Source organism: Vicugna pacos, chromosome 16 (assembly GCF_048564905.1).
Source record: "Vicugna pacos chromosome 16, VicPac4, whole genome shotgun sequence".
NCBI classification, from domain to species: domain Eukaryota; kingdom Metazoa; phylum Chordata; class Mammalia; order Artiodactyla; family Camelidae; genus Vicugna; species Vicugna pacos.
The window spans coordinates 53750607-53764377 of NC_133002.1; the positions used below are offsets into that span (position 1 = coordinate 53750607).

The 13771-nt window shown below is 39.8% G+C and overlaps 1 protein-coding gene across 13 annotated transcripts in view; it reads left to right on the top strand.

Moving 5' to 3' along the window:
- KCNJ16 (potassium inwardly rectifying channel subfamily J member 16) overlaps positions 1 to 13771 on the top strand; it is a 464720-nt gene that overhangs the window by 50759 nt on the left and 400190 nt on the right. For 10 of the 13 annotated variants that reach the window (XR_012059809.1, XR_012059808.1, XR_012059810.1 and 7 more), the window contains exons 1-2: positions 504 to 630; positions 1335 to 1416. The exons of 2 other annotated variants lie outside the window; for them this stretch is intronic. The gene's annotated coding sequence lies outside the window, so the exon portion shown is untranslated. Of the gene's footprint in view, positions 1 to 503; positions 635 to 1334; positions 1417 to 13771 lie in introns of those variants that run through there. One more of the 13 variants, XM_072939492.1, reaches the window with a different exon arrangement.

Below are 13771 nucleotides of genomic sequence, written 5' to 3' on the forward strand. Positions count from 1 at the left end.
TTAGGTAAAATTAAGGTTCGTTTATTAAACTGTAATTTAAAGAAGGGACTATTTTATTTCCAATGAATAATGAGCAATAGCTTCATTCTAGTGGCATACACATGAAAGTAGGACTGATGCTCTGAAGGGTAATCATCACTGTGCAAGGATTGTTACGGAATTAGGTTCTTTCGCCAGACACACAGCAAACCAAGCTCTAAGACACTGAGGTCTGTGGCAAAGAGAGGGTTTATTTACAAGGCAGTTAAGCGAGGAGATGAAAAAAACAAATCTCAGATCCGCCTAGCCAAAGGCAAGGGGCTCAGGGAATTTTTGGAAAATTTATGGGATAAGGAATAAAGTGGCGGGGCAGCCTGAGGCGTGGGGAACCTGGGGAAAGGTGATTGGAAAAAAAGTGCGGGCATCATCATTTGGCACAGATGTAACTGAACTACAGGCCTCTGCACCTTCGAAAGGTCACGGCGCGGTGCTGCGCATGCCCAGTTGAAGGGTCGGCGGTCTGATCCGGTCTCAACCGGTTCGCCGCAGCTGACTCCAAGTCTCTCCACAAGGACTCAGGCAGACCTACAAGCGGCAACTGCGTGCTGCCTGGAGGACGTGCGAGTGTGGAAACGACCTCGATTAGCGAAGGCAGGTGAAATGGATTTAACTCAGGGTTTCATGATAGGAACAGAAGTGTTTCATGTATTTTAAACTTTCTCTCTTTTCCGAGTTATTCATATATTTGTACCTTCTCCTTTTCCCAAGATCTTTAATGTTTTATCACTTTGCATGAGTTTAATCCGAAAACCCAAGTGTGTATAATATTTTATATAGTTTCTTTAAACCAACTTAGCTATGAGTCTGAACCTCTTTTTGTCCCTTGCCTGGGAAACAAGTGTATTTCAGTAATTATTGGGGTGCTTTCCTTGTCTTTATTCTCTTCTCCCCTTTCCTCCTTCCCCACCCACCTTCAGTGGCGCTGCACAAGGACTCCAAGGTCATGTATAGCGTACAGGTGAAACGGGGAAATGAAGGGGACACCTTCTTCCCATCATCACTTGATACTGGTTATCCCGCAGATACTTTTTGTCTCAGCCTTTATGGTCCGCCTTTATGGTCCTTCCAGAGCTTGTCCTCTGCGATCTCTGTGCCACTCTGCGGCACTGGTGTCTTTGCCAAGGTTGGGAGATGCTTTGTCTCGGGGCTAAAGTTTCTAAGACACAAATACCCAGTCCTCCTGAGGTCCTGCTTTCTGACCAGCAGTGGCCAAGCCCAGCCGCTGGGTGGACTGAGAACAGCGAACCTTCGCTCAACTGGGGTGAAGTTCTCTTCTCTCTGCTTCCCTCACACAGCCTTCTGTCTCCTCCCACCTGCTGAGGAACACCTAGCAGAATCTCTTCAAGGATTCCAAGGCTCTACAAAAGTGAGAACCAGGTAGGAACTGTCTGCTAATAAGAAAGTTTGAAAAGGGCCAAGCTCTCTGCTGGCTTGGAAGAAAGAATGTGTCGGGGGAACTCATCACACGTTAGCAGTCTTGTGGCACACGATACAGGCTCTGGTGCCTTCTGGTTATTTCTGCTCTATTTGTTTTCCCTTCTCCACCAGACATCCCCTCAGGTCTGTGAAAACTCCCGACTCCCATGTCCTGGCCCTTTCAGGGTGCTGTCACAAAATACTGCAGACTAGGTAAGCTCATAACCAGCAATTTGCATATGCAAATGAGACTATAGCATACATGCTCATATAATCTTGTTTTTTTACTCAGAATCTTTTCAAGTCAGCATTTATGCATGATAGATATTATTTATGCATAACTTCATATACAAAATGTCTGAAAAGGATACACAGGAAATAAAATTTGTGATTCACCCTAGAGGGTGAAACTGGGAGTCTGAGAGCTGGAGGGGAAAATTACTTTTCACCATATACCTCTATGTATACTGTTCGAATTTTTAGCTTAAATATGTATTGTCTGTATACCAGAAACAATGTACTGTATTTATACAAAGGCATGCAAGTCAAACCAAGTCCCTTCCTCATCTCTGACACTAGCTGTGTCTTTTCAAATCAGCATTTATACACCTGTTTCGTTTCCTAAATAACCTCCTTTTTCAAACATGAGTGATTTGGCAAAGTGAGTATCTATCCCATAACTGACATTTTTCAAATAAAGGATGGCTTTCAAATATAGGTTTACTTACACTTGTTATGAATGGAAATGTCTACACGTCCTGAGAGGAACACCAGGGCTCATGTCAGTGGGGTTGACAATGGTAGATTGTGCTACTGGGAAGAAAAGGGTAGAAAAACTTTGCTATTGAAACGTCTCTATGGAAAAAGCCTGCCACTCCCTGTAAAAATTTATTCTACTAAAGAAAAAAATTGACAAGATGTGTTCACCAATTTTATAAATGGAGCAGGCAAAATAGAAAGTTGAGTCGTTGGTAAATTATTGACTTATGAACTTTGGGGGAAAGATTCATGTTAAAAATGGTTTAGCATGAAATAAAGGTTGAAAGCTACTCTGGACTTGATTCCGTGGTAATTTTGACCCAGAAGGACCTAGTGATGTTATTGTAATAGAACTTCGAAAGAAAAATCAAGTTCCTAGCAATAATGAAAGAGAAATCTGTCAATATGTATAAAATATGTAAAATCATGCTTGTATACATTTAAGCTTCTGGTGTTCAGATAGCAGTTCTAGTTTCAATGTGCTACATTTATTGGTTCCAAAGGTCATTTCTTAAAAACTATTTTTCAATTTTTAATTTTTAAAAAAATATAAGCTTCTTTTGATCTCTTTACTGTGGTAAAATATACATAACAAAATTTATCATTTTAATATTTTTAAGTATACAATTTAGTGACATGAAGCACATTCACATTATTGGGTAATCATCACGACTATCCATGTTGAAGACTTTTCCTCATCCCAAATAGAAACTCTGTATCCATTAAACAGGAACTTCCCATTTCCTCCTCTCCCAGCCTCTGGTAACTTCTATTTTTTTATCTCTGTGAATTTGCCTATTCTAGATACTTCATATAAGTGTAATCCTACAATATTTGTCCTTTTATATCTGCTTTATTTCACTTAGCATAATATCTTCAAGGTTCACCCCTATTGTAGCATGTATTAGAATTTCATTCCTTTTGGTAGTTGAGTAATATTCCATTGTATGGAGATGACATTTTAAAAAATTGTTCATCTGGTGATACTTGTGTTGTTTCCATCATTGATGTACAAGTATCTGTTTGAATCTCTCATTTCAATTCCTGTGGGTCTGTGACTATACCTGGAAGTGAAATTGCTGGATCATATGCTAATTCTGTTTAACTTTTTGAGACACTTCCTATTTACCACAGTGGTTGCATTTTTACATTCCAACTAGCAGTGCAGGAGGGCTCCAGTGTCTCCGCAGCCTCATATGCAGTTACTATTTCCACCCCTCCCCCACCTTTTGATAATAGCCATCCTAGTGCGTGTGAAGTGGTACCTCACCTTTGATATGCGTTTCCCAAATGACTAACGATGTTGAGCATCTTTTCTGGTGCTTATTGGCCATTGGTATATTTTCTTCTATTTAAGACGTTTGTTGTTATTGTTCCTATGAGATTGTCCAGAGTTTACTTTTTTTTCATATCAACTGCTTCTGTTGGCCATGCATCCGGACAGGAAATACACGTCTGATCATCTAGGTTGTTAGAGAGTGTGGGGGTCTTGAAAAACATTCACTGTCTGCTCCTTCATTCTCCCAAGTGGTACTCTGCACTGTGTTACAGTTGCCTTCCAACTATCTGGCAGCTTTCTCTGGTGTACAGGGCATTCTGAAAGTCCTAGGCAACTAACCCCCACCCCAGCAACTCTCATGCGATGACTCACGGGAGTTAGTGTGTAACAAACTAGCCGAGGTGGGATAACTGCAACGCACAAATTCTACACTGGATCCCAGAGTTCCCCAGCAGGAATTAGGGTATTTGCTTTCAGTGGTAACTGGCTAAATGATAACTTTATCTCTTTTTCTTCCCTGTCTCACCTTCCCATTTTCTTGGTATTTCCAATCATCTCCTTCCAAATGACTTGCATTTAAATCCTTGTCTCATGATCTGCTTCTGGGGAATGCTAGCTAAGACAGAAGCACAGGCTGTGTGTGGAGCGCAGACACGTTGGCAGTATGGAACTGGGGAAAGCGGGGGGATTGTAGAGCCTTCCTTCAGTTATTGTCCTTCCCCAGCATCTTCTCCTGTGGGCTCCTAAAGTAACTCCTTTCCTTGGTGGGGTAAAATGGGAGACATGTTATCAGTGTGACTACCAGCAGACAGTTAAGCAGTAGTGACAACTGTCCCTGAAATATTAAAGTCCTTTGTTCTTGTTTTCTATGGAAAAACTGCTTTTGGCATATTAATTTTAGTTTCTGCACATTTTTTCAATACAATATTCCATGGTTGGATCAGAGAGTAGCTTACTATCAAAGAGTGGACACATGGTCTTAAAATAAGATGCTCTTCCAAAATTTTGAGCCATGAGGTAAATATGACTTCATGGCTAAGAATTTCACAGGCAATTTGTCATTTACTCCTTGTTACTATTATGATTTCCATATTACAGATGAGAAAATTGAGACTTAGAATTACTATCTGAAATAATATCTGAAACCACAAATCTTAGCTATTTTTTATTATATTAAAATTTTGATTCTATAATTTAAATATTTCAATCAATGAATGAGACAGAGACAGAAGGGTCATTTCTCAGACTTATGTTTGAAACAAAAGTGGAAGAAATAACTAATATGCTAGTTAAAAGACTCAGGTTTCAAATATCTCGACATTTTTAATTTAGGCAAAAAAAATTACAGCACAAGTATAGGATGTGGGAGCCCTGGCTAGACAGTAGTTGACCACAAATTTTATATGAGCCAGCAGTGTGATGTGGTTACCCTAATGCAATGTCCAGCATCATTCTAAGAAGGCATCTGACCAGAAGATGGGTGTACTCCTCCTTGGTCAGATCAAATGTGTTCATTGGAAGGACCAAAATTTAATGAGAGATCTTGCTGAAGTACGAAGCTACCAGGGGACTTTCAGAATGGTAAAATGTTCTGGAAGCCCTGCTTTGTGAGGAACACTTGAGGGCACTAGTGTTTATTCATCTGTGTCTGGGAGATACACTGTAATCATCAACTTTGGAAACAGACAGACCTAATGTGAAACTCAGCTCCTCTACCTTGTGGCTTTATGACCTTGGACAAAATACTCTCTTACCTCTGTTTCCTTTTCTTTAAAGATGCAGCACTAATATGCTCTTATATATCCTATAATGTCCAAGTAAAAAATTACATGCAAAGTTCTTGGCATATACCAGATGTGTAGTAAATTCTTTCAAATATTCTTGAATTGAAATACTCTTTCAAATGTTTGGAGGTTTGTTAAGCAAACGATTAGTTCCTTCCTGTCCCAAGACAAAATTAGGACCAATAGGTAGTCATAGGGGAGAAAATGTCACTTCAATATTAGGAATACCCTAACTAATAGTTAAATTGCCTTACAAAATGCAGATACCTCAAAAATCTGGCCTCTGCCTGTAACTCCAGGCTTGTATAGCCAGCTGCCTACATGGCAGGCATTTCAAATACAACATGGTCAAAGCAGAATTCTTGAATTACATACATTGCCTGCAAACCTGGTCAACCTTCAGCTTTCCGCATATCAGCAAATTGTACCAGCTGCTGAGCTGTTGAAATCAAATGTCTTAGAGTTGTATGTGATTCTTCTTTCTCTTACTCCCCTCCCCCACCCCAAGCCACACAGTCAATCTAGCTAGTCTTGTTAACCCTGACCTCCAAATCCATCCACTTCTATCTCCAGGATTAGGTCACAATCCAAGCTATCAGAATCTATTTTTTTTTCCTGATTTACCACAATAGCCTTTTAATTGGTTTCCCTGCTTCTACTCCTGTTCTTTGAATTCCACTCTCTAAATATCAGTACTAAAGTCCCCTGTTAAAAATTGTTTAATTTAAAAACTTAAATACCAGCTTCCCATTGCACTTGGAAGAGAACCCACAATCCTCATTCCAGCCTACAAAACCCGACGTTGAATGGCCTCTGCCTACCGTGCTGGCTTTGTCTTCTTTGTCTACCACATTCATTTCCTGTTACATTGTTTACTTCCCCTCTTCTTTTTCTGGCTAAGCTGATTCTCCCCTTAGACCCTTCATCTCAGCTATTCTCTCTGCTTAGAATACTCCTCTCTGGACCCCAGTGTTACCTCTTACAAGAAGCCATCCTTGATTGCCCAGTCTTTAGGAGCTATGTGGTCACACTCTATTCTGTTTCAATGCTTTGAATTGCTTTTATCACTATCATGATTTTCCTGTTCGCAACTTTATTCCCAGCTCCTATGGAAAAGCTTAAAAATATGTATTTAATACACAGATACATGAACAACAGAACAGCGGACCCACAAAACAGTGGGTTCCGTGTTAATGAAAATATACAAGCATGCTCTCTTTGGTGAGCACAGATTAACGGATATTATGGAAAAGATCCCTGCCCTGAGTCAGAGGTCCAACTAGATGACCATTGGGGTTTCTTCTAATGCACAGATTCTGTGATTTTATTGACAATTTCCATCCTCAACAGCTCAAAATTTAAGTGTGAAGAAATCAGTAATTTGCTTTGTATTTGTATATTTTTAAAAAGGAATTTAAAAAGGGAGGAAGAATGGAAGGAGAGAAGAAAAGTACCTCCAGGATAAGTGTAAACTTGAAAATAGATGCACTAACACAAAACCAGTTAATGAGTGGATTTTTACGCATTTATTTAGTTCCTAAATATCACATAGGCTCATAGCGCTAAAAGTTGTAGATATTCATCCACGTTAAGTGTCTGTCTACCATTATAGTTTTCTTAACTGTGTCTGTCTCAGATGTTGGAATTTGTGCTTTTCTATAAAAATCAAAAAGCAGAGATTCATTCTCTTGCATGGACTTCATCTGTTCCTTGTTTCAACTGTATAAATATTACTTGCATGTCATGGGTTTCTGACCCCTACCAATGGAGACCAAATCGATTACCCATGAGCTGCTCAATTTGCAATCATTTAAAATTCCAGACTCTCTCTGGCACAGAGGAAGAACAATGTAAACTTGTCCTAGTGCTCTGTCTTGGTTTATTTCTTTCCTTTCATTTTTCCTTTTATTTCCCCTTCTCATGCCTACCAGTTTGCTCCTTTTTCTTTCCACATGCTCCATGGGTCCCTTAGGGAAATTGAAATCATCATTCACTAGCCATCTCATTTTTGGTTACCAAATGAAAATGTCAGATCCTTCCAAGAACCCTTCATAGTCACAAGGTCAGTAAACCTGAGTCTGCTGAATGCAGGTGTCCCAATCCCAAAGGAGGGAGAGAGGGGGCCAAGGCAGTTACTGTCATACGAGCTGCATGTGGTTTATCTACCGAGTGGCAACATCTCTCACTCTCACTGCCCCAGCGCAGCTCCGAGGGCAACCTGATCTGTCTTTAATCTAGTCTGACCACAGAGCAAATGTTTTAAATAAAATCTCTGCATGAGTGAGTCACTACTCTTCTGGCTTTTATATGACATACCGAGGAGTGATGGTTTACTTTGCCTGAGTAACAAAATTAATATAAGAGAAACATTTTTGTTATGTGGTATCTTAAAAAAATACAAAAAGAAGAAAGAGGAGACATATGGGTCTGAGCAGTGAAATCTGGATGAAAAAGTTCCACTTGACACAAGGGAAATAATGAAGAAAATGTAGTAAATTTTCTTGGCAGCGAAGGGTAAAAAAACGCAACAGGAAGAAGTAGGAAAAAAAACACTTTCACTAAACAGCTGCAGTGCCTCTAATAATGTTACTTATGAAAGGTCATAATCTCTGATAAATGCCATTTATATTATTTTTGAAAGAGATGCTTCATATTCAAAAGCCTCTCAGTTTCTAGGGTGCTTGTGTTTTTGGTAGAGTCTGTTACAGTAGAGGAACGTGTCAAGGTTTTTTTGTGTCTCTCCTTAGGAAGATGGTTTAGAGATAAATGCAGTTGGTGTGGTTGCCCTCCTCTGGCTTGGAGAAAGTTTCTGTGCTATTTCGTCTGACCCGAAGTGTCCAACTTCTGTAGTATCAGCTTGAATTTCATGCATTCTGAAGCCCGAACCCAGTGTTCTACATCCAATGAGAGGGGTATGACTTGAAGACGTGAGAGGGTGTTCCGGGTGCCTAAGTGATCACTTAGGAGTGAACACTTTGCAGTATATGGGATGGTTTGTGTTGCTATTTAATATTTCCATGAACTGATGATTCTGATTCCAAAATGAAAGGGACTGTCTTTTGGCCCAAATCTTGCCTTCATCCAAGGAAGACACAACCAGTAAATAAATAAAGACGCTCTTCTTGCCCAGCTTGGCAAGTCGTGTAAGGAAAGAAAAGCCCGGGATGAAATGGCAGATTCAGAGAAGGTCAAAGACGCTAAGAAGCTTGACGTGTAAGAGCGGGCAGGGTCAGAGTGTGCCCCGTCTCTGCAGCCATTCATTGGCTCTAGTTCTGCCAGTTATGATCAGTGTCACTGTGAGCAAGTTACTCCGCTCTTGGAGATTCATGTCCCACATCTCCGGGACTAATCCTACCTGCCTTCTTGCATACAGTAGGAATAATTGAGATCGTGTCTGGAAAGCACTAGTACATTCCTGGCATCTAATCAGTGTTCAAATAATGATTCAATAAGTGTTGTTTTTATTAGAAAATACTTGCTGAGAGCATCTTTCAAGGACCCTTTCTCATTCTTCTGCCTGGTGTGATATCTACAAGCAGCTTTTCCTTCTGCAACTCAGGGACCAGGAGGGGTGGATGCTCTTTAAGTTGCTTTTCTCTTATGCTTTATTCCTAAAGGAGATGCAATTTTTACTCAACAAACATGGTGGGAAAAAAATCATTTTTACAAAATTTGGTGAAATTTTACTCTCAGAGTCTAACTCAGTGGCTTAGCAAGAAATTGAATCTCCATCGAAATTGGGGTTTCCTTGGCGTTTGAATGATCCAGACCATACACATCATAGAGGGGCTGACCCTGGCACGGGCCCTTGGTGAGTTGGGAGCAGCTCTGCAGGTACGTCAGCTTGGGCATCCACATCTTTGCCAAGACCTGAACCTCTGGTGTTTTGAGTCTCATCTCCCAAGGTTGATCCATCTTGCCCACTGAGGTCTGACTGTTTTCCAGGAAGCTGAGAGGAAGCAGGTGTAGGAATCCTACTGTTCATATGCCTCTAGAGTCTTTGCCTCATACCTGATTTGGGGAACCACACTTCCTCCTCTTTCTACTCCTATATCTCATCTTCTCAAACATTTCCCTCTCTTCTGTCACCCCGTGTGAGGATTGCCTGCTAGGATCTACTCAAAGAATTCAGGATTTTGAAAACGTAAGCCAGAAGATGAAGTCATCTTCAGACAACTTCAGAGTTTATCCCGCATCACAAACTCTTACAGACAAGGGAACACTGAAGTTTGACGATTTTTCTTGTGGGGAGAAAGACAGAGTAAACAAAGCACATGTGTTTATCACAATAAATTAACTAGCCCTATACTCGTTTTGAGGATGATCAAAAGGGGCGTTTGGAAAGTGTTGTTTTCAATTTGCTTTTCACAGATTTGAAATGGGAAGACACATTCTTTACTTCAGATGAGGAGCAGGTGGTTGAAGAAGAAAACTCAGCCTTGAATTTTTTTTTCTGTGAAATAAACTTTTAATTTTAGAATACGTTTGGATTTTCAGAAAAATTGTGGGGATAGTCCAGAGGGTTCCCACATACCCCACACCCAGTTTCCCCTAGTATTAACAGCTTACATTAGTATGATACATTTACTACAACTAACGAACCAGTGTTAGTATATGATTATTAACTAAAGCCCACGTATTAATCAGATTTATCTCATTTTAGCCTATTGTCTTTTTAAAGACCCCATCCAGGACACCACATAACATTTAGTTGTCTTCTCTTCTTGGGTTCATCTTGGCTGTGATAGTTTAATAGGTTTTTTTCTTGTTTTCGATGACTTTGACAGTTTTGAGGAATACTGGTCAGATGTATTGTAGATCCACTGTTTTGCATTTTTTTCTGATATTTTTCTACGTTACACCAGAGTTATAGGTTTTTAGAGGAAGAGCACAGAGGTAAAGGGTTATTCTTACCACATCTTGTTGAAGGTATATGCTATCAACATGGCTTGTTCCAGTTTTTGCTGACCTTGATCAGGTTAGGTGGTCACCTCGCTGAGATGGTGTTTGTCAGGTCTCTGTAACCTAAAGTTACTCTTTCTGTTTCCCATTCCTTCCATCCTGTGCTCTTTGGAAGGAAGTCAGTGTGTGCATCTCACACTTACGAGGTGGGGAGTTATGCTCTATTGATGTCTTTGAGGGGGAGATGTCTAGAGAGAACATTTGAAATTCTTCTACATGGGAGATTTGTGTGTTACCTCCAATTTATCTGTTTATTTATTTAAAATGTGATTATATACTTATTTTTAAAATTTATTTATTTTGTTCGGGGGGTGGTAATTAGGTGTGTGTATGTATGTATGTATGTATTTTTGAATGGAAGTACTGGGGATTGAACCCAGGACATTGTGCATGCTAGACATGCGCTCTACCACTAAGCTATAACTTCCTTCCTCCATTTATCACTAATTTATTTAATGACTTATTTACACTGGTATGGGCTCTTGGTTATTTATTTTACATATAGAGTTATAATCCAATATTATGTTATTTATTTTGCTCAAATTAGTCCAGTTTTTACATTTAGCAGAACTCCCTATGCTTTTTTTCACTCAGTGCCCACCTACCCCATCTCCTCCTTTTATGAACAGTGACATGTAAGAATACCTTTAAGATGGAGTAATTCTGATTTCTTTAAGCACACTTAATGCCAGGTGATTTGTAGGACTGGAGAAAGGCAAATGGAACAGTGGTCACCAAGTTTAGAATACACGCAGGAACTTTTGCATTTGAAGTAGTGAACTCAGCATGACCCTCTGAAAAAGTTCATGTTAAGTTTTACATTTGGCAGGTGACCACTTCCTGTTTTTACATGGAGGGGAAAAAAAACCAAACCAAACCTCTACTAAGGTCTGAAATGTCAAATGGTTCAAAAAGCAAAATTTGGTTAATAGACTTTTAAGGGATTAGATACAGATGGAGTTGATTTCCTTCAAAATATGCACAAATTGTGAAATAAAGGTATAAGAGAGGACTCTAGACACAGCCCATTCTAGGCTATTCTTCCTCTCTACCTCACGAAACTTTTGAAAAATAGTTTGAGATATTTGGGCATTATCAAAGTCATACTGGGAGTATCTTCTAGTAAGTTCTTATATTGTCCTCTGAAACTTAAATTTAATACCCACAACATTAAAACTGGTCAGTAAAATTGTGGTCCTGGGTCATCATTCTTTAGCTTGAAGAACAGGTTGGTTAAGGCAGATAATCACCTGGTCCTTCATGTGTGATTAATGCATATTGAGTTCTGTGTCCAGATTCTTCTGGCTTCTGATTCTGTCCAAGATGGTATAATGAAAACTCATCTCCCTCACTGATTACAATGGAAAATATTTGGGTGGAGTACAAAAATCAACCCCTTGAAGACACTTAGAAATAAACAAAAACAGGGGGGTTCGGGAATAGAGTGAAATATTGAAGAGACCCAAAGGGGACTATGTTTTCCAGTTTTTATTCTTTTCTCTTAACCGCCCTGAACTGCGCAGCGTGGCATGGTGAATACTCCAATAGTGATCGCACTTGTCTACCCAGAGGGACTAGAAAAAAGTGCTCCTGGAATCTGAATAGTGTGTGGGATCCTCCTTTTTTTTGCTTTCTTCTTTTTCTCTTTTATGTTGTTTTGAGGGCAGGCCTCAGTTACAAAGAAAAGTGATGGTCTCCAAGCAGGCAGCAGAAACTCAGAGACTCCCTGTGTTTCTGGCCAGAGCATCCAGAAAAAGAGGCTATGAGTGTGTGAGAGTAGTGGGGGCATCTCAGAGAGAAAGTAGCTGGAGAAGAGGGCCCCTGATTCTGTGTCTGCACCCACAGGAGCCCAAGGCTCACCTCTGAGCAGCACATTTTTGAGACAGACCCAAAGAAGCACAGCAAAGGCTTTGAGACCTGAACTAATATTTAAACTAGATTCAAAAACCAGTCAACAAAATTCACCATGTCAACAGACTGAAGAAGAAAAAAAATATGATCTTTTTGACAATATTCAACATCTGTTCATGATAAAAAACTCCTGCAAATATGGATTAGAATGGGACTTCCTTAACCTGATAATGAGCATCTTCAAGAAGACCTACAGCTTACATGATACTTAATAATGGCAGACAGAATGATTTCCCTCTCAGATTGGGAATAAGGCAAGAGTGTCTACCCTCACCAATCCTGCTCTGCATCGAACTGGAGGTCTTAGCCAGTGCAGTTATGTAAGCATAGAAATAAAATGCTTGTAGATTGGAAAGGAAGAAATAAAAGTGTTAATATTTGAAGATAACATGATTGCCTATGTAGAAAACTCCAAAGAATCTCCAAAAGGTACTGAAAGTAATAAATGAACTTTAGCAAGTTTGCAGAATATGAAGCCAGTATGCAAAAATCAGTTGTATTTCTAGACTAGCATTGAAAAATTATAAGTTTAAAAATATCATTATGATAGTACCATTTTAAGTTGCATTTCTAACTCTTGTTTATTAATTAGTTTTTTTCCAGCAACTGTAGATGGGCCTGTAACGACCCAAGCTTGATAAACAGTTGAATGGGCCTGATTAAAAAAAGTGTTTGGAAAGGAATTTTAACCAAACCCGTAGATGAAGTTAGAACTGGGATTGTGAACACGGGAGTAAATGTTGTTAGTTATATTTCACAAGAGGCAATACAGTACAGTTGATCTTGAATAACACAGGTTTGAACTGTCCATGGGTCCACTTAGACATGGAGTTTTTTCAATAATGAATGCTATGGTCCTGCATGACCAGTGGTTGATTGCATCTGCAGATGCAGAATTCCGGGTATGGAGGAACTACGTACATACAGAGGGCCGACTATAAATTATACTTGGATTTTTGGCAGAGTAAGGAGGCTCAGTGACCCCAATCCCCATGTTGTTCAATGATCAGCTGTACTTCTGAAGGTAGATTTCAAGTCAGACATTTAAGCCTTGGAAGGTGGTCCAATGCTATAGCCAAAAACTGAATTCAGGACCTAGGGTAGAAATTTTCAGATTGTCTTCCAGGAGCCATAAGGTTTTGTAGTACTGCTTTGGAGTCTAGGGTGCATCTGTTGGGTGTGTGTGTGTTGGGGAGTGGGAAGGCTGTCTAGTTACGTTCTGCCTTCATTTCCCTTTTCCCCACCATCTCACTCAGTGGATTTGTTTCATTTGTATTTTATTCAAATTCCATACAAGATTTTTCTCAGAAAGAGAATTCTCATGGCTGAAAATAATTATAAAAACCACTGATCAATTAAACAGATAACAGACCAACAAAATGGACCAGGAGCACCAAGACTGGCAGCAGGTAGACAGCAGAAATCTGCTCCAGAAGCTGGAGTTGGATAGAGCATGAGGAATTTTTCCATTACCTTTCAAGGGTAATTTGGGCTTTGAGGACAGGAACCTTAACTGCTGAGGGACTAAAGGGCTGCTAGGGAGTTCAGCTGTTGATAGGAAAATTACAGGGAATGAGCCGGCAACGTCATTGAGGCAAGAACACATTTTGTGTTAAATTGG